At 40.2% G+C, this 22,138-nt stretch overlaps 1 long non-coding RNA gene across 1 annotated transcript; it reads right to left on the minus strand.

Annotated features, from left to right (window-relative positions):
• Positions 1-2,095: 2,095 nt before the first annotated feature.
• On the minus strand, positions 2,096-17,638 carry LOC140847428 (uncharacterized). Its single transcript, XR_012127418.1, has 3 exons — positions 14,693-17,638; positions 13,636-13,715; positions 2,096-9,873 (listed from the first exon to the last, which is right to left on the minus strand). It is a non-coding gene; the product is annotated as an uncharacterized lncRNA (long non-coding RNA).
• Positions 17,639-22,138: the final 4,500 nt, after the last annotated feature.

Here is a 22,138-nt window from a genome sequence, read left to right on the forward strand (position 1 = left end):
TAATGGTTATAGGAAATATTATTGACTGATTTAGTTACAACATGAATCATGATAAAATTACAAGTTAAACATAAAATGAGCACTGAAAAACGTACTGCCCTGAGTCTTTTGGTTGGCTTTTTAACACAGACCTGCTTTTAACATAGAAAAGTGAAGCATCTCATTAACTCACTTTAACACAAGCTGATTAAATGTACATACAATCCGTTAAATATAATTCAGTGGTGTATAACAGAAATACTACAATTATTCTCATAATAAAACTCATAAATAATGCAGGGAAAGGAATAGTTTTCAAAGCTAAGTCCCTCTAGCAAATCTTGTTATCCTAGGAAAGAGATGAGAAATTTTAAAAGTTCTAAATTAGGTCTGAGTATGTACTTCACAGACATTTTAGACTTACCAGCTTTTTTGGGAAAAAAAAGTTTATTTTCATGAACTGAAATTGTAGTCTTTGGTAACAACTGCCCAGATTTCAATTTTGAAACCATATATTTAATAGGTAAGCCACATACATATTACAAACCTTAGGCAAAAAATTACAAAGCTCTGAAATAGTATATGGTGAGTGAAAATAGATTTAAAGGGCTCTGCTCTTATTGTCTATTAAGAAAATACTTCTTTTAGAAATGTGTATTTAACTAACCCTACAGAGTCAGAAATCCAAACTAACATTATACTGAATCCTTTCCCCAACTCAGAAAATTCAACCCAGTAGGTCCCTTATCAGAACTGCTGAGAACAACCTCTGCTAGAATGCGACACAGGAAGGCATGTAGCATAACAAGAGGCACTGTGCATTTCTACCCCAGCATCTGGATACTCTTTCATTTTTGCCTTCCACATATACTGTTTCTTCTGCTTCTAACACTTTTTTTTGTCATCATTAATCTACAATTACATGAAGAACATTATGTTTACTAGGGTCCCCCCTTCACCAAGTCCCCCCCACAAACCCCATTACAGTCACTGTCCATCAGCATAGTAAGATGTTGTAGAATCACTACTTGTCTTCTCTGTGTTGCACAGCCCTTCCCATGCCCCCCCTACATTATACATGCTAATCATAATACCCCCTTTCTTTTTCCCTGCCCTTATCCATCCCTTACCTCCCATTCTCCCCAGTCCCTTTCCCTTTGGTAACTGTTAGTCCATTCTTGGGTTCTGTGATTCTGCTGCTGTTTTGTTCCTTCAGTTTTTCTTTGTTCTTACACTCCACATATGAGTGAAATCATTTGGTATTTGTCTTTCTCTGCCTGGCTTATTTCACTGAGCATAATACCCTCTAGCTCCATCCATGTTGTTGCAAATGGTAGGATTTGTTTTCTTCTTATGGCTGAATAATATTCCATTGTGTATATGTACCACATCTTCTTTATCCATTCATCTACTGATGGACACTTAGGTTGCTTCCATTTCTTGGCTATTGTAAATAGTGCTGCGATAGACATAGGGGTGCATCTGTCTTTTTCAAATTGGGCTGCTGCATTCTTAGGGTAAATTCCTAGGAGTGGAATTCCTGGGTCAAATGGTATGTCTATTTTGAGCATTTTGAGGAACCTCCATTCTGCTTTCCATAATGGTTGAACTAATTTACATTCCCACCAGCAGTGTAGGAGGGTTCCCCTTTCTCCACAACCTCGCCAACATTTGTTGTTGATTGTCTTTTTGATGATGGTGATCCTTGCTGGTGTGAGGTGATATCTCATTGTGGTTTTAATTTGCATTTCTCTGATAACTAGTGATGTGGAGCATCTTTTCATGTGTCTGTTGGCCATCTGAATTTCTTCTTTGGAGAACTGTCTTTTCAACTCCTCTGCCCATTTTTTAATTGGATTATTTGCTTTTTGTTTGTTGAAGTGTGTGAGCTCTTTATATATTTTGGATGTCAGCCCTTTATCGGATCTGTCATTTATGAATATATTCTCCCATACTGTAGGATACCTTTTTGTTCTATTGATGGTGTCCTTTGCTGTACAGAAGCTTTGTAGCTTGATATAGTCCCACTTGTTCATTTTTGCTTTTGTTTCCCTTGCCCAGGGAGATATGTTCATGAAGAAGTCACTCATGTTTATGTCCATGAGATTTTTGCCTATGTTTTTTTCTAAGAGTTTTATGGTTTCATGGGTTACATTCAGGTCTTTGATCCATTTCAAATTTACTTTCGTGTATGGGGTTAGACAGTGATCCAGTTTCATTATCTTACATGTAGCTGTCCAGTTTTGCCAGCACCATCTGTTTAAGAGGCTGTCATTTCCCCATTGTATGTCCATGGCTCCTTTATTGTTTATTAATTGGCCATATATGTTTGGGTTAATGTCTGGAGTCTCTATTCTGTTCCACTAGTCTGTGGATCTGTTCTTGTGCCAGTACCAAATTGTCTTGATTACTATGGCTTTGTAGTAGAGCTTGAAGATGGGAAGCGAGATCCTCCCACTTTATTCTTCCTTCTCAGGATTGCTTTGGCTATTTGGGGTCTTTGGTGTTTCCATATGAATTTTTGAACTATTTGTTCCAGTTTGTTGAAGAATGCTGTTGGTAATTTGATAGGGATTGCATCAAATCTATATATTACTTTGGGTAGGATGGTCAATTTGACGATATTAATTCTTCCTAGCCAAGAGCATGGGATGAGTTTCCATTTGTTAGTGTTCTCCTTCTCAGCCTTTTGAACTACTCCTTCTGGACAGTTCTCAAGGCTTTGTAGATGACTTCATCGGATAAGGCAGACATATCATCATGTCAATAAACACATTGTCATTTTATTTCCTTTGATTTCAATTAGAGTGATTAATTTAATAAGAATTATGAGCCACTAATAAAGTTTTCCTATGGAGTCTCTTTGTATAACCCTATAGCTCTACATCTAATATCAAGATTCTTGATTATTTTTACTTCATTTTGAGGTAATTTAAATGTCCTTTGGGTCTCAGAGCAGATGGAAACCAAGGTAGAGAACATGCAATTGACTTGCAAACGGACACAACTGCATCCATAACCATATCACAGAGCTCAAGATCTCTGACTCAGCATCCAGAACACTGTTTTTTGGTTTTAATTATTATTATTATCTCTCTTCTTCTAAATTCTTTACTCAAGAGCATGCTTTATACAAGCAAGAAAACATTGGTTTAACAATACAAAGTCACTTGTAAAAATGATTTTTAAATATACTTTCTTACAAAAACAATCTACAGATTCTATGCAATCTCAACAATGCTTTTTTTGCACAAATAGAAAAACCCATCCTAAAATTCATATGGAATGCCAAGAGACCCCAAATAGGCAAAATAATCCTGAAAAAGAAGAACAATTTTGGATGTCTCATACTTCCTTATTTCAAAACTTGCTACTAAGCTATGGTAACCAACAGTGTGGTACTGGCACAAGAACAGACACATGGACCAATGGCATATAATAGAAAGCCCAGAAATAAACTCCAGTATATATGGTCAAATAATTTTTGACAAGGATGCCAAGACTCTTTAATAAGAAAGGATAGTCTCTTCAACAAATGATGCTGAGAAAACTGATGTCCATATGCAAAAGAATGAAGATGGAGCCTTACCTTGCACCGTATATAAAAATTAACTTAACAATTTATCAAAATCATAAATATAAGTGGTAAAACTATAAAACTCTTAGAAGAAAACATAAGGAAAAAGCCTCATGACAGTGCATTTGGCAACAATTTCTTGGATATAACACCAAAAGCACAGGCAACAAAAGAAAAAATAGATAAATTGGACTTTATCAAAATTAAAATTTTTTGTGCTACAAAAGACATTATGAACGGCGTGAAAATGTAACCCATGTAATCTGAGAAAATATTTTCAGATCATATATTTGATAAGGCGTTTATACACAGAATGTATAAAGAACTCCTACAACTCAACAACAAAGACAAGCAACCCAATTCAAAAATAGGCAATGGACTTCAATAGATAGTTCTCCAAAGAAGTTATACAGGTGACCAACATCTATACATGTAAAGATGACAAACATCATTAATCATTAGAAAATGTAAACCAAATCACTTCACCCTCATAAAGATGAAAAAAGAAACAAATCCCCCCGCCCCCCAGAAAATAACAAGTGTTGGCAAGGATGTGGAGAAATTGGAACCATTTTGCATCACTCGTGGGAATATAAAATAGTGCAGCCATTACAGAAGATAATATAGTGGTTTCTTGAACAAGTAGAATTGCTGTATGATTCAACACTTCCACTCCCAAGCGCATATCCAAGAAAACTGAAAGCAAGACTTAAACAGATATTTGTACATCAATGTTCATAGCAGCATTATTCACAACAGCCAAAAGGTGGAAGCCACTCAAATGTCCACTATGATGAACACTGTGTCCACTATGAAGGATTAGCGTATAAACAAAATGTGGTATATACATACAATGTAATATTTTTTCAGCCTAAAAAGGAATGAAAGTTAGGTACATGTTACAACATGAATGAAACTTAAAGACGTTATGCTAAGTGAAATAAGCCAGACAGAAAAGGACAAACACTATATGATTCCACTTATACGAGATACCTTGAATAGTCAAATTCATAGAGACAGAATGTAGAGTAGTGGTTTCCAGGGCCTAGGGAGAGGGGGTAACAGGGAGTTATTATTTAATGGATACAGTTTCAGTTTAAGATGATGAAAAAGTTCTGGAGATGGATATTGACAATGGTTGCACAGCAACATGAATGTACTCAATGCCACTGAAATGTATACTTTGAAATGGTTAAAATGGTAAATTTTATGTTATGTATGTATGTTTTACCACAATAAAAAAATTTAAATGCTTTCTGTGTGAAAAACAAAATTTCCCAGCCTGCCCTATTTACATTGGCCTCATCCCCAGTTCCCCACTGCCCAGGATTAGGCAGCCTTCCTCCAAATCTCCCACCCCTGCCCAAGTCTGCTGAATTGCCGTGATACCAAGCCACTGGAAATAATTTGTTTATAGGGATCAGTTTCCAGAGATTGGTATGTCCCTGGTGATGCCACCATGAATCAGACAAAGCTCTGTAATTTCTCTGCAGGCTGAAGAATTCCTGAATATCCCCTGACAAATTTCCCCTCTTCCTTACATCCATTTCATTCCCTGTGAAAATATTAATTATTACCATTTATATAGAATCTTAGAATTGACACAGCACCTTCTCACACAAACTTTTACATTTGATAAAACCAACAAGATGATGAAACTGTGTATTTTGCTACCCCATTTTATAGATGAAACAACCACAGAGTGGGTAACTTGCCCAAGTTCTCATAGCTACTAAGTGGTAGAACTAAGACCTCTTGAACCCAAATCTCTCTTGAGGTACCTGTCCACTTGACTATTTCACAGCCCATGGCAATCAGTATTCAAAACTGAGCTCATTGGATCCTCCCCTAACTCTCTTCTCCTATGTTTCCTATCTTATTGAATGGCACCAACATTTCATCCAAGGCAGAAACCTGGAGTCATCATTGATGCCTTCTTCTTCCTCATTTCTCATAGCCAATGTGATACCAAGTCTGTGGATTCTATCTCCTAAATAATTTAAAAAAATATATTAGCTTCTCTCCACCTCCATTGCCACCTCCCTGGTCCAATTCGCCATCATCTCTCACTGGACTCCTGCAGTAGCTTCCTAAGTGATTTCCTTGACTCTAGTCTCGCCCTTTTACAATCCATTCTCCAAAGAGTATCCAGAATAATCTTTCTAAAATTGATCTGATCATGATCCGCCTGGGGTTTTAGTTCATTTTTATTGTTGGCAGCAAAGACTTTTAAAAAAAAAAATTTAATAAACCCTAATTTATATAACAAATAAAAGCAGAAGTATCCTATTGAAGTGAGGCCTGGATTCCCAAATATTTTGTGTCTCCAATCTCCCCTGAAGCACCAACGGTTCTGAAGAGCAGGGATTAACAATTGCTAATCCTACAAGATAAAGCTTCTTAGTATAGTTTAAGGAGTTCATCATGATTAGGCTCCTCTTTACCTCTCTGCTCCATTCCTCACTCCAGCTACTCTTCCATTCTGTATTAGTTAGGATAGGCCAGGTTATGCTGCCAAATCCCAAACCTTCATGATATAAAACAACACAAGTTTAATTCTCAGTCATGCTACTTGTCTGTTGCATGTCAGCAGGGGCTCTGCTCCACCTCATCTTCACTGTGGGAGAAAGGCTGATGGAGACTCTACCACTTGGAGTATTGCCTGTCACCACAACAGTGGGCAGACAGCCTGGCGGCTCTTACTCTGGCAATTAAGTGCTCAGCCTGGAAATGCCAGGCATCACTTCTGCTTGCAGTTCATTGGCTATCCCTGGAAACAAGGTGGGGTTAGGGGCGGAAAGTGCTGTCTTACAATGTATTCAGAGCAATAGGGTGCAAGAGACCTGGAATATTTACCAAAAACCACTAATGTCAACCACACCTTCCTACTCTCATTTTAAGACATGGTGAGCTACCTCTAAGACTTTGGAATATGCACGTGCTGTTGTTTTTGACCCCCTCCCCCCAATCCTTCCAGTAGATTTCTACTTGATTTTCTAGCTGCAGGTCAAGCAATGTGTCTCTGGGGAACCTCCCTTCTGTCTCATCTGCTCCAGTTTCCCCCATCGCAAACCAGGTCAGGTGCCCCTCTGTTGTGCTCTCCACCACTCTGTGCTTCCTTCCGGCATAAACTTTATCACCATCTCTGAATGTAATTGCTGATATCATGTATCTCTTTACCCACAGGACTATACACTGTATGTCAGGGGCTAGATCCCCAGTGCCTAGGGTATTTTCTGGCACATCATAGGTTCTCAGTCAAGGTGAAATGAATGAATGCTTAGAACTTTGTCCCTTTGGTCCTAAGACTTTGTCCTTTTGGCATGCCAAGCTTCTTGCACCAGAGGAGGAGATGAAGCTAAAACCTGCTCTCTACTGTGGACTGAGAGGATCTGGAACAAGCCTAGGAACGGAGGGTATGCCATTTGAAACTTGAGCTTCATTTATGAGCTAATCCTGGGACACATATTTCCTTGGGTGTGTTAATTGGGGTTAATGAGGAAAAAATGGCTATTCTGACAGTTTTATGTTCCCTAAATAAAGAATGCCATGGAATTTAGACTTCTTCCACAGGCTCTGTTGAGGACAGTCTAGTGGCCAAAAGACACATGATTTGGGAGGCAGAGTGGAAACTGATGTTCTGAACTCTTGCTCATTTGGGTTTTACAGTTTTCTTTGCAAATTGGACATTAGACATCCTGACCATGCTTGCTTTTAGCTAGGGGTGTGTATGTGTATCTCAGAGCATTTGCTTGGGAATCTTTACTAGTACTTGATTTGCCTCTTTAGTAACACAGAGCTCACCTCCAAGGGCAGCACTTAGATAAAAATGAAATCTATGAAGAAGTGCTCAAACTCATTTGTAATCAGAGCAATATGAGTTAAGGAAGCAGTTCTCAGGCTGGGAAAAATTAAAAAGCTGATAATGTGTTGACAAGTCTATGGGGATATAATAACCTTCATGTTCTGCATAACGTAGACTGGTTCACCTATTCTGCAGAAAAATTTGGAACAACTCCATTCACTCAGTGTTTGTTTACTGAACACCATCTATGTGCCAAACACTGTCTGGATGCTGGGGATATAAGCAGTGAATGAAACAGACACAAATCTGTCAAACTCTTATTATATAATTACTTATGATAATAAGGTAATAAAGACACATAAGATATTCAAATTTTTAGATAGTTGTAAGTGCTAAGCAGAGAAATTAAAGCAGGAAGGGGGGATATGAAATGTTACATGGGGGTTGAAACTGAAGAAAGAATGGCCAAGGAAGGCCTCACTAGCCTGAGGGTCATATAGTTAACTTAGTTACATTAAATACATACATAGCCTATGACCCAACAATTCTGCTCCTGAGCATACAGGGATATCCCCACATAAGCCTATAGTGGGACATGTATGAAGATGTTTGTGTAAGTGTTATTGGTGGGGGGTGGAAGGCTACCAGAATCCTAGTGGAAATCTTTGACTGGTAGAGTGGATAGATAAAATGTGGATGCAGGCCATGGAGTATTATGCAACAGTTGGAAGTAACAGATTAAATATACACACAGCAACATGGATTAATCTAAAAGCACAATGCTGAATTTAAAAAGTAAGAAACGGAAGTGTACATATATATAATATTGTATATATAATATATACATAATATATAGAATGGTGGCTAAATAGTTAATATGTTCTACCACGCTTGCATTTTACATTTACTTCAATGCTTTTTAGATTAAAGTCAATATCTCCCATGAGACTTGAAGCTCCTTGGAGGCAGAGATGGTCTAAGTCTTTGTTGTTTAACAAACATGTATATAATTTTACTATGTGTCAGCATGAATATAAATACCATACATAATGAGATATGTATACACATAGTATATATACTTACATAGATTAAGAACACATGCACACAAAACAAGGGTACAGTAATAACATATTAGAATGGCTGTGGGGATGGGAATAAAGAGGGGAATGGAAATGGATAATAGGGTTAAAAAATAAGATAAAATGAACACGACCCAATATACGGATTTGGTGTTTAGTGACTCCAGATTTCTACATCCTGATAGTCAAGAGTCTCTAATAGAATGCAACTGTAGAGCCTTATCCAATTCATGTGATTCTTCTGGGCTTTACTTTCCTCAGGTGTAGGGAATCAGTATATCCAGTCTTAGCTACCTCCTAGGATTGTGGCAAGGCTCTAGTATGTTAATGGACAAGAAAGGATTTAGACACATTTAAAGTAAAACATAAGCAACAATTACCTAATAGAAGCGACAATTATTGTTGCACAGAGTGGGCATTTGTCATTTTGCCTTCCCACTATGCATGTCCACTTTGTCCCTTCCCACCAATCCTGATTCCCATTTGGGGATACATGTGGTTTTGAGGCAGTGACTCTACCCGAGGTGGAACATCCAGCCAAGGATAAGCCAGTCACTCATTCACCCCCTAGCTACAGTGATTATTTTGGGATGGGCAAAAGACTCAAGCTGTTCAAATCAGACCGAATCTCAAGACCATGGCTAAAAATACTGGGGAAAAAGGCTTCATCCTTGTTTGACATGAATGGGGTAGTATGAGTCCCTGAGAGTAGCAGCTAAGTCCCTCTTTGGACCAAGAAGGGAGAATCTGAGAATGGAGCCCTCACCAAGGAAGTGGAGCTGAGAAATGCAGTCAGAAAGAAAGGGACTGGGTGAGCAGAATAAAGCTCACCCCAAGCTGGGTTTGCCCTTCAACTATACAGTTACTTTGGCCAATAAGTTCCCTTTGGGGGGGTTAAGACAATTCGGGTTGGATTTTCAGTGGCTTGAAAACAAAGAATCTTATCCTACCTGATGCATTGCTGTTAGTTGTTATTGGATTTCTTACAAATGGACATGAAACTTCCTAAAATACTGCACAGCAGAAAGCAAAATGCCTGGGTCCCAAGGTTAGATTGGTACACCTCTCTACACCGGATGGAAATGTTCTCCAGCAAGTGCCCTGAAATGGATTGTTCAAGGTTTTCAGCAGTTCTGTGCTGCAAATGATGTCAGCTGCTCCTATTTTGAATGAGGAAAAAAGATATCTGCTTTCATACATTTGTTTCCTGATTTGCGGTTGACAAGACAAAGAATCCTGGAAATAAAATTGTTGCAGGTGTCTGATGATTCCAATCCTTTAGGCACATGTGATGAAATGGAGACCTCAGTTTGTAAAGAATGCCCCTCCAGAGGATCGTCGGCTTCAGAGTTGAATGCCCCAAGGAAGCACAAGGAGCCTCGGCATCTAGTGTCTTCTGCTTAGCACAGCTTCTTAGATTCCCAAGGCTGAGTCTGTGGAGCAAATGCTTTTGAAATGATACGGCAGCCAAAACGCTAACAGAAAGAATCACATACATCATCCAAACTGTTGCTTCCCTTCACTGACCTTGCCTTTTTTTCTAGACAGAGTGCTTTCACTCCCCCAAGCATTCTTTGCAGTTTGCTTTGTGGAGACTGTTTCCTAGATTTGGGATAGCCAGGCAGGAGGAGGGAAGAATAAGCCTCCAGAATGGCAGCTCTTGCTTTCCAGGATGCTTATCATGCTTCCTGGGCTTGATGGAGAATACAGCAGTTTAAGACTTAGGTCGTGCCCTCATTAAACAGAATACTTAGTTAGCAAGACAGGAAACACAGAGTCACTCCTCCCCCAAATTGGTGTTTGCCTAATTTACTCCCACTTATCCTCAGCTCAAGTATCATTTCCTTAGAGATGCTTTCTCTGGTCAAATCTATGTAATACAAACTCTCATAGCTCTGTGCTAGTCTCCTCTGTAGCTCTGATCTCATTTGCATTTTACATTTATTTGTGTTTTTAGATTAAAGTCAGTATTTCCTGCTAGACTCTAAGTTCCTTGGGGGCAGAGATGGTCTAAGTCTTTGTTGTTTAACAAACATATATATAATTTTACTGTGTCAGGCAATTTTCAGCAGTTTATAAATACTAACTCATTTAATTATCATAGCAACTTCATGAGGCATTTTTATTGACATATATATGGAGGAAACTGAGACCCAGAGAGGCAGAGTACCAGGGAGGCTGGTTCCAGAGTCCATGCTCTCAACATGGTATGCTATGCTGTTTTGCTCACCATTGTATCCCCAGTACCTAGCACAAGGCCTGACACATAATATATGCCCAGTAAACACTTGTTGGATGTATTAATGCGTCTTGTCCTTTCTAACTCTTAAGTCAGGCAACCAAAAAAACAATAGCCTAACAATCATGCATTGACCGATAACTCATATTCATGAAATTCACACTTCATTTATTTATGGTAAGATGGTTATAGCCCCTTTTGTGATTTTTGGGGGCATTCTTTCAGGTTTTTAAAAAATGTCTTTAACTTTTTAAATTGAGATATAATTGACATATAACATTATATTAGTTTCAGGTGTACAACATAATGGTCTGATATTTGTATATATTGCACACTGGTCACCACAATAACTCTAGTTAATATCCATCATGATATATAGTTATAATGTTTTTGCTTGTGATAAGAACTTTTAAGACCTACTATCTTAGCAACTTTAAAATATACACTACAGTAAACCAGGCTGTACATTACATCCCCATAATTTGTTTATTTTATAACTGCAAGACTATACCTTTCAACCACCTTCACCCATTTCACACCCTCCCACCTCCTACTTTAAATTTTACTAATTTGGATTTCTTTATATTTAGCCAATTAACATGGAAGTATCCTAAAATGAACTAGCTAAAACAGACATTATATAGAGAAGTTTCAACTACTGGTATGGCCTAGTAAGCTCCTATTAGATTTGACCCTCTCGCAAATAGCAAACTAAGGGTTGGCAAACAGTGGCCCATAGGCCAAATCATCCGGCCATTTGTCTTTGTAGTTAAAGTTTTATTGGAACACAGCCACACCCATTCATCTATATATTCACTATTTCTGCTTGCATGCTATAACGGCAGACTTCATTAGGTGTGACAGACTTGTATGGCCCACAAAGCTTAAAATACGTATTATCTGGGCCTTTACAGGAAAAGCTTGCCATCACCTGCCCTAGACAAAATATAATAAATAATGATATGAAAGCACTGGTGAATGAGCAAAGGGTGTTGATGTTTGGAAAAAGGGGAAATAGGGAATATGTTTTCCATTTTTCATTCCTTTTAAACTGAGAGTAGGCCAAAGACAGAATTGTATGAAGCAGTTAAAACTGTGTTAGAAAGCCAGCAGTTTCTGGAGAATTGGAAGACAGAGTTCTGGGCAACCACAGTTGCTGGAAAGTAAGGGGGACATTTCAGAAAAAGACAGAGGCAGAGATGAAGAGCATCAAATCAGCCCAAGCCTCTGATTTACCCTGAACCACACGTGTGTGGGACAAGGGCAAAGCAGCCCAGCTATGTATTCAGAGTTAGCAGTTTGAGTGAATTTACTGCCAACACAAAAATATCAATACTTTTGGGGGGAGTATATCAAAATCTCAGAGCCTCCACAACCTAGCATTCAGAATGTCCTGATTACAATACAAAACTGCTTGACATATGAAGAAGCAGGAAAATGTGACCCAGTCTCAAGAAAAAAGACAGTGATGGAAACCAGCCAAGAGGTGACCATGATATTGGAAACAGTGGACAAGAATTCTACTCTGCACAATGAAGTGAAGAAAAATAGGCTTGCAATCATGAAAGGATACCAAAATATCAGCAGAAAATGGTTATTTTTAAGGAATAAAATGGAAATCCTATAATCAAGAAATACAAAATACAAATTCACTGGGTAGACTTAAGAGCAGAATGGCAATGGCAGTGCAAAGAATCTGAAAACTTGAACAAAGAAGAATGATACTTACCTAACCTGAAGTAAAGAGAGAAATAAGATTGGGAAACCTATAGAAGTTTAAAGACCAATGAACCAATACCTAAAGGTTTAACATAAATGGAATTGGAGTCTTAGAAAGGAGAATAGAATGCGGCAGGAACGAAACCTGACGACATAATGGCCAAAAAATGTTCTGGATTTATTGAAAAATTCAAGAAGTTAACTGAACCTTAAATAGGATAAATACAAATAAAATCATGCATAGATACATCATAGTCATACTTCTGAAAACCAAAGATAAAATATTGAGGTAGGTAGGAAATGATACTGGGAGAAACTGGGGTCTTCAAGAAGGAAGAAAGATCAACAGAAATGGTAAATATCTGTGTTAATATAATAGACTATTTTGCTCCTATTAAGTTGTGTAATGGTAGAAAGCAAAAAGTATAACACTATATGATGTATGTAAATGTAATATATATTATAATGAGTGTAACATGCAGAGGGGGAGCACATAAGGAACCATATGGTGGGTAAGGTTTCTACATTCCACTGAAAGTGATGAAATATTAATTATGAAACTAAAGTTGTGAACAGTGAAGGATATATATTTTAATCCCTAGAGCAACCACTAAAAATATACAGAGATTTATTTAAAATTCAATAGACAAGTTAAAACAGAATGCTAAAAGTATTAAAATGATACAAAAGAAATCACGAGAGAAGAAACAGGGGAATAAGCAAAAATAAACAGTAAAATGGTAGACCTGATTCTACACCTATCAATAATTATATTAAGGGTAAAGGTCCAAAAGACACTAATCAAATGACAGAATGCATAAAAAAAAGAAGACTCAACTATGATGGTTAGTTAAAAAGTAAAAAGATGGAAAATGGTATGCCATGGAAACTTAAAAGAGAGCTGAAATAGCTGTGTTAATGTCAGATAAAGCAGACTTCAGAACATGGAATGGTATCAGAGATACTGAAAGACTTTCCATGATTATAAAGGAGTCAATTCTCCCTGAACATGTAACATTTAAAAATATGTACACATCTAAAAACATTGCTTCAAATATTTGAGCAAAACTTTAAAGAAGGGGAAATAGGTAAATGCACAATTATTGTTGGAGATTTCAGCACTCTTCTTTCAGCAACTGAGAAAGCAAGTACATAGAAAATCAGTAAGGACACAGAAGACCAGAAGAACACTACCAACAACTTGATCTAACCTCCATGCATAAAATAATTCACCTACCAACAGGAAAATGAGCATTCTCTTCAAGTGCATTCAGAACACACAGCAAGAGGGACAATATTCTGGGCCACAGAACAAACCTAAAGAAATATAAAAGAACAGAAATAATGCAATAGTCCTGACAGAATCAAATGAATATTCAATAACAAAGATACCTAGAAAATCAATTCAGCAATGGAAGAATGTACTTCTACATAACCCATGGGTCAAAGAAGTAGTCTTAAGGGAAATTTTAAGAAAGATTCTGAACTGAATGAATGCAAATAAAAATACAGCTTTGCATAGCTGTGGGATGTAACTGAAGCAGCACTTAAAGGGAAATGTACAGCATTAATGCTTAGATTAGAAGTAGGTAAGATCTAAAAGCAGTAATTTGAACTTCTACTTTACAAATCTAGGAAAAGAGGAGCAAATTAAGCCCAAAGCAAGCAGAAAGAAATGATAAAAATAAGAACAGAAATCAATGAAACTAAAAACAGAAAAGCAAGAGAGAATCATGAAACCAAAAGCTGGTTCTTTGAAAAGATCAGGAAAATTGACAAAGCTCTAGCCAGATTGACAATACAAAAGGAGAGAAGACACTCTTGGGAATGAGTGAATAGCTCCTGTGCTCAGCCATTAGCTTAGGATTTCTGAGTGCATGATGCTAACTAGAGCTTACATGCTGTATCTGTCATAAAGAAATGCTCAGAGCACTTAAAAGGACTTTATCAAGCTTATAGACAGGTTTTATGGGTTGTGCCTATGTTGCTAATGAATACTGTCTGTATGAGGCATAATTTTATCTAAACGTTTGTTTTTATTATAATCTGACAGAGACAGTGTAGAGGAGTGGCTAGTCCTCACCATCTCAAACTTCTTTGCCAGCTAGCTATCATTATTTACCAAATAATAGTTGTGCATTACCAAGTGACTTAGGTCAGTGTGCAGCAGCTAGGTATTATGCTGAGCATTTTGTGCTCATTAACTCATTTATTTCTCAAAGCAATGTTAGGAGACAAGAGCACGTAATATGATAAGTCAGTAAGATGAGGCTCAGAGAGATGAAATGACTTACCAAGGTCATACCGCAAGGTCAGGGACCCAGGCTGTCTGATTCAGGGATGGTGTTTTAACTATTCCACTCCACTACCTGATGTTTTCCATCATCTCCTTAGAATATACAACATCCGACAGATTATATCAATAGGAGTCAGTCTTCTGTGAAGTGAAGGAAAGTCTAAGTTCACAGGGCCTGTATATTTGAGGTATCAGTTACAGGGAGCTTAGTATAGCAACTGTGCCGACCTCAATACTCCTGATGATCCTTGTGGTTGAGTTTTTTTTTTTTAAATAACACCTTTATTGAGATATATTTTACACATCATAAATCTCACCCTTGAAAAGTTTACAGTTAAGTGGTTGGTAGTATACTCAGTGTTGCGCAGTTCTTCCCTGTTAGCCCAGCTTGGGGAAATCGATCCTTTTGTGGCAGTGGTCAAACTCTAAATAAATGGCCTATCGTTTGGCCATCTCTGCTGTCCAAAATCAAAACCCCGAATGTTCCACTAGCTTCTTCCAGCACTGATCTTTGTGGAAGTCATTCAAATGAACATTTAAGGTGGCTTTCTGAAACATGGGCATTTTTTTCATTTTTCTTTTGTCAGCTGCCGTTAACTAGCTCTGCCCAGACCTCCTACGGAAAACACATCTGTGAGGTACCTGGGAAAGGCTCCACCCTACCTTTCTGGGCACAAAAGTACCTTCAGTAGGAAACTTTCCAAGAGACTAAACTTCCTATTTCAGTCATTTCTTCTGGTTAAGACAGTGATTCATAACCCAAGGCTACAATGCTCAGGTAAACCAGAGTTATTTTGAGAGACTTGTGAATCTACCTGTGAATGAGGCATTATGTCTTACACATATATTTACTACAATTTCTAAAACAAACTTGGCTGCCTTTGTGATTAATAAAACACAAAACCTTCTAAATCTGTGGCTGAATTCCTGGTAACTTTTGTTTCTCAATCAGCAGATATGAAAAGTACAGCTACTATCATGGGATAATCAGAGGAAGGTTTGATGGACAAAGAAGTTACATGGGCTCAAAAAAGGTAAGGAACCACTGAGTTAAAAAGACCCTTCTTCATAGAATAGAAACTTCTCACCTGATAGCACATCAACTTATCAGCAGTCATTAATACAAGAGCCTGAATTAACTGGATTGCTTTCAGGGTAGGCCATTAAACAATTCCATCCTAAAAGCACAGTGAGGAATCAGAAATGGCCCAAGCAGGTCTAGTGGGCTAGAGGGGTCAGCCTTTGGGATGCCACGTGTGCTTGGGGAAATTTATTCTTTTTGTATTTATGACAGTAGTCAACCTTTACTGGCCTATTGTTTGACTGGTACCACTCCAAAGAGTCAAACCCCACATGTTCTCCAGCTTCTTCCAGTGTTGGAAGACACTCAGGGGAGCAGAAGAGGATGCTAAGAACCAGGGGGTGGAGGATAAAAGGGAGGAGGAGGGGGCTTCTATATACGTGACCAAGAGCAAATCTGCCCACTTTTACTTTGTTGGAAGGGTGAGGAGATAGTAATGCCTACCCCAAACTTTAGCAGACTACTTTAGACTTCCTTTCCCTTTGAGTTTCTCCCTTCCCTTTGTTCTTTCCCACAATTTTCTTCCCCTATACTTTCTTGCAAACCTTCCTATCCCATCTAGCTCAGAGTCCCACTTTTTATCCAAAGCCATTCTAATCAGCTTGAATTGTCTTGTGTTTTTCTGGAGGAGTTCCCTCTCCAAAGTTGCCAGAATGTCTCAATATTCTTGGAGCTTGCCCTCAGTTTCCAAAACTTCAGGGCATCCTATCAGCCACAGCTCTGGCTTCAAATGCACACTGACCTTTTCCTTTCAACCAAACACCCTCCTCCTCCCCCGGCTGTACTGCACCAGAGGCTTCTCAAGCCTGCTCTCTTGATGCAGGCATCCCCCTGCTTCTGGCTTGGGCTTAATATCTGGTCCTTTCTGATCCCACCCCATGATATCATGTCTTTGTTTCACATCCAGAAGAGTAATCATACTCAGACCGGGTCTCCACTAGCCAAAGCAAAAGAGACATTTGAGGAACTAATTGGCCAGTTCCTGCAGAAGGGGGTTTTGGATTGCCTGCCAACCAACTGATTGCCTCAGTTCTTCTCCCTGCCTGACAGGACCTCAGGGCCATAAGTGGCTACTTTTCTTGGCACTAACAAGGCAAGTGTACTGTGACTTCATTTGGTTGAGACGAGGCCATATCACAGGAGGTACTCCAGAAAGCTAATTTTCTAGAATTGCAGAGGAAAAGCTCCTGAGAGCTGAGCTGAAAACTTTGTGTCTGCCTTTCTCCAACCTGACTGCCCCCTAACGGCATATGGCAGGGGATGCAGGGTGGAGGATGGAAACGGTCTACAGGATACAGCCAATAAATAGGTGCACTGTCTTAAGAGGATTTAAAAACAATAATGGAACTGACTAAAAATTGACAAGACTTTTATTATCACCATGCTCTGGCAAGTCTAAACAATGTCAGTGGTAAAACACTTCTCATTTTAGTATGCCACTGGCCCACTCCAGCCCTTAAGTGGTTCCCTCATCCCCTCTGGAGAGTCATACTTAAGGCTGACTTTTCAGATATTTCAGATTCATATCCTTTCCCTCCATCGAATTTCCCTGTCTTATGTTCCATTCCCTTGGGACTCTGTTCTCTACTTTCCTTGGTGGAATTTCTTTCTAGGGGAAGACTTATTGTGAGTACCCAGCTTTCCCTACCAGGAGCACCTAGATTGTAACAGGAGTCACTCGAAGGATCAGTAATTCAGTCCAACACTTGTTTGGACTCTTTTAAAGCAGTGAATGTGGTACATATATCCAATGGAATAAAAAGAAAGAAATCCCACCATTTGTGACAACATGGACGGACCTGGAGGGTATTATGCTCAGTGAAATAAGCCAGGCAGAGAAAGACAAGTACCATGTGATTTCATTTACATATGGAGTCTAAAAGTAAAACAAAAAGAAATGAACAAAACAGCAATAGACCCATAGATACTGCGAAGTGACTGGTGGTTACTCTTCGGGTGGGGCTGGGGTGGGTGGGTGGGGAGGGGGAGAGGGATAAAGGGGCACAAAATCTCAATCATAATATAAGTTGGCCACAGGGATGAAAGTACAGCATAGAGAAGATAGTCAGTAATCTCTAACATCTTTCTGTGTTGACAGTAACTACACCAATTGGGGTGAGCACTTAATAATGTGTGTAACTATCAAATCACTGTCTTGAATACTTGAAACCAATATAATATTGTGTATCATCTATACTTCAACAAAAAAATATCGAAAAAATTTTTGAAAGCAGTGAAACCTGTTTTCAAATAAAATATGGTGTGGAACCCTAAGTCCTCAGGTGTTCTTTAAGCCTCACATTTGATGTCATTTCCTCAGGGAAGTCTTCCTTGCCCCTCCACGATGAGGACCAGACCCCTGACCTATACTCTCATAGCACCTTGGGCCTGCCCTTTTATACCATCCATGGCACTTGGAATTTCTTGCTCAGTGTCTTTTTTCTCTGGTAGACTATAATCTCTATGTAGGCAAACACCAGATCTCTCTCTCTCTCATTCACCACTGGGACCTAGAACCAAGTGTAGTACCTGGTCCTCTGTAGGTGTTCCATAAATGAGTGAATGAATGGAAGCCTGCCTATATATTGCTACAGCTTATAAGCAAATGAACATTGGAAATAGCCATGCAACATGTCACACTGTGAACATTTGTTGAAATTATGTTCAACACCACCACCCAGATCATTTTTCAGAACAAAAAAATGTGGTCAACCAGTGTTTCCTACCTTGCAGTCATGTGATTACATTTTAAAATTAAATGCAGTGACCACCACTCCCAGTTTCTAGGGGGTAGATATATTCCCCCTTTCCTTGGTACTAAAATCAGGCTCTTGCTCTTACTAAATCCAGGCTGAAGTCCTGTGGTGGCATCCCCACTCTTTTCCTATATACCAGGACACCAAAAGGCTTCTCCTTTTTTACCTATCCCAGGCTGGCACTTCCTTCAGGCTGAGGGTCCACTTTCTGCCTGAAATAACGTAAGCCGAGACCACTTTACCCTTTCTTTGAACTACTGAAGTTCAACAACAAATGGCTCACCTACTTAAAACATGGAATTTCTTGTGCACCTGTAAGTGCTAGTCACAATCATGAGCACATTACATGATATCTTTTATATCTCACACCAGCCCTATGAAGGGGGGACTATTCTTATCCCCATTTTATAGGTAAGGAAAGTCAGATTAAGAAACAGGGAGAAAGGGAAAAAAATGTGAATTGTTTGCATGGATTAATTAACTCCCTGTCTTCTTCTGATTTCTTGATGGGAGTGGACTCCTCACTAAAGTTGACCCCAAACTTCTCATTTTATTTTATCATTGATTTTGGTGATTCTTGGAACAGAGGTGCACTTCTTGATCTCAGGACTGAATGTGGTTAAAGCCCTTCTGCAGTGCTTCTTTTTCCCTGATTATCTTCTGATGAAGCCATCTCCCTATACGGATACTATATTCCTGGGTTTCAAAATTCACTTCTGAGCAACCCCTCCGAGGGCTAGCCTAGGGTCACAGCCAGGTGCATGCCAATGGGCAGGCACAGAGACAGTTCTCAATACGAGAAGACAGGCAGCTGCTTCCCACTATAAACCAACCCCAACCTGGGCATTCTAGAGAAGTAGTAGGTCCCGAAGTGAAAGGAGGAGAAAGCTGGAGAAGGAGGGGGTGGCATTGGCAGTGTTTACAAGGGGTGAAGGTGGGGACTGCAGGTTCTCAGGCCAGAAAGGTAAGTATGGCTTGCTTACCTAGTGCTGCCCACTCCCTCCAACCCCCCAAATATCAACTCCCACTCCCACCCCCAACACACACACACACACACACCCCTCCTCCTGCCTCCATTGCCAGACCGTTTGCAGTCACTCCAGCCCTCTGCCTGTAATTTTGTAATTGGGGGATTCATTTTGTGGGTAATAAAGAGTAATAAAGTCTTTACAAGTGGAAAAGTATCAGAAGGTTAAGCTAATCTCCAGTTCCTTCCTAAAGCCCAGACGCCTGCCCTGAAGGGATTCAGGTTCTGATAAAGGCGGAGAGCCTCAGGTTCTTTGCAGAGCAAGGCAGCCCTGGGTCTGGGAAAGCTGGGTGTGAAAGGCAGAATGGCAGCACTGGGGACCTGGAGGGGGCGTCATGAAAGGATAAGAGGAGGCTGTCAAGTACAAACTTTGTCTTGGAGATTTTTGCCTAGAGCCTGCCCTTCACCCACTCCCATCTGCCCCACCCAGAAAGGTGACAGACAGGAGGCTCCCTGTTCTCTCCTCACTGCCTGCCCCCGCCCCAGGACCCAGCTTAAGCAGGTACTAATTAGTGCTATAGATAACTTGGCTACAGTCAGGGTTCAAGAGGCATGTGTGGACTGGCCTGGGAAACTGAGCATCAGATACAATGATGTTTCTATAAGAAAATGCACGCTGGATTCTAAATTTTTGGCTAATACTTCATTCCTGGATTGGGGACTGCCTATACTTGGAGGCAACTCAGAACTCCTCTTGTCTCCATTAACTTGAAGCCAGGGTCTTGGGTCTCTTGTATTGTCCATTTTGTGAAGGTTCCATATGCACTATGTTGGAGTCTAATTATTCACACACACAGAGATGGATAGAGAGAAAGAAGTAAGTTTTGTAATATGGACTATCACATTAGAATTTAGACGGTATATGTAGGACTATAGATACTACTTATCACCCACAATATTGAAGTCTTAGCCAGAATCCTTACAGCTGTGAGGCCTATACCATACATGCATGGCTATCTTGCACACACACAAAAAAAAACTGTGTGTAAATCCAATATTTATCAGTTATTTTAAAAGACCCCTTATGGCAAATCATTTTTCAAGACAAACAAGCACTTTTTCATTGTTATGAGAAGACGTCCTGAAGGACTGCCCACCCCCTGGATGTTTAAGTAATCCCTGGACTGATTTCTTTCCCAACTGGACAAGGAAGCTCATCAGACTAACTGTTCACTTGGCAACTACTTATTGAATGTCCGGAAGCACTGAGCACTGGGTTTCTGCCCTCTCGGGGCTCTCCGGTCTATTCAGGGACACTCTGGCTGAGCAAATGCGTCACACATTTACTTATAATGGCATGTAACAGGTCAGGGTCCTCATCTGCTAAACAGGGTCAATAATGAGACCTACCACATGGGGCTGTGGTGAGGACTGAAAAAATATGCGCGTCAACCGGCTGCTCCAGTGACTGGCACAGGGTAAGCCCTTTGGCTCTCATTTCCTAGGAGCATGGCGAGGGAACAACTAGGTGTCTGGAAGAGGCGGATGAGGTCTGAGAGGAGCAATGTGAGTTTTAAAAGATGAGTAGGTGTTCATTAATAGAGACATCAGGGGATGAGCATTCCAGGCAAAGGGAGCTGTGTGCAAAGGCACGGATCTAGGAAAGACACGGTAAGTTCTGGAGTTTGCAGGGTTGGAGGATACAGTACCTAGGGAGAAAGGGAAAATGCTGGCAAACTCCCAAGGGGCAAAGCCCCACAGAGGAGGTGACATTTTGACTTCCTCATCTTGAAGGATGAATAGGAGTTTGCCAGGCGAAGAAGAGGAAAGAACAGTCTGGTGGTGGGAAGACCATATACACAAGCACAAAGTTGCACATGTATATGAAATATCTGGGAGATGGTGTGTTGTGGCTGGAGCTCTGCATTCAAGGATTCACCTCTCACACTTGTTAGCCTCAGTGGCGTGTGAGCTTGCTTGGCAGACGGGTGGGGTGGGCCCCGACATCAGATGGGAGGGATTCGGTAGGGAATGGAAGCAGTACATGTGCCCCAAAGGGGAGAGGAACTGGGAGGACAGTCTCATGTCTGTCTCAGAGGCTTATACACAGCACAGCCTCTGCATACTGGCAACTGAGCCCTGAGGAAAGGGCTACGAGTGGAAGCTGAAGGGCTTGTTCCGCTGAAAAACTCCAGGAGTCTCCGAGGCACAAGACCCTGCTTTGTTCCACTTAATATGTACCCAAGAATTCTGTGTGAACTGGTTTAATATAAAGTGGCAACATGAAACACTGAGGATGTGGAGGGAGCAGGGTGTTCTCTCCACTCGTGCCCAGGATATGGTGCTACTGGGGGACACTGAAGAGTGCAGAGCACAGCATCATGGTGGCTCCAGCAGGCCAGCAGTAGCGCCCACCAGCTACGTCATAGCTGGCAGTGCGGGGGACCGCCAGGAGCTGGGCAGCTGGAGAGGCTGTATAGGGCCATTCTTCCTAGTGGTACCCATCACAGAGGGGCAGAGCAAGAAAGGAATAAAAGGGGGAATAACATGTGGCAGCAGGCACGGCTTGTCCTTGAGCCCATGTGAGATGATCTTTGGGGTGTCCTGGGAATCACTAGGGGGTGCAGACTGCAGAGAGGA

The sequence above is a fragment of the Manis javanica genome, chromosome X, assembly GCF_040802235.1.
Source record: "Manis javanica isolate MJ-LG chromosome X, MJ_LKY, whole genome shotgun sequence".
Classification (NCBI taxonomy): domain Eukaryota; kingdom Metazoa; phylum Chordata; class Mammalia; order Pholidota; family Manidae; genus Manis; species Manis javanica.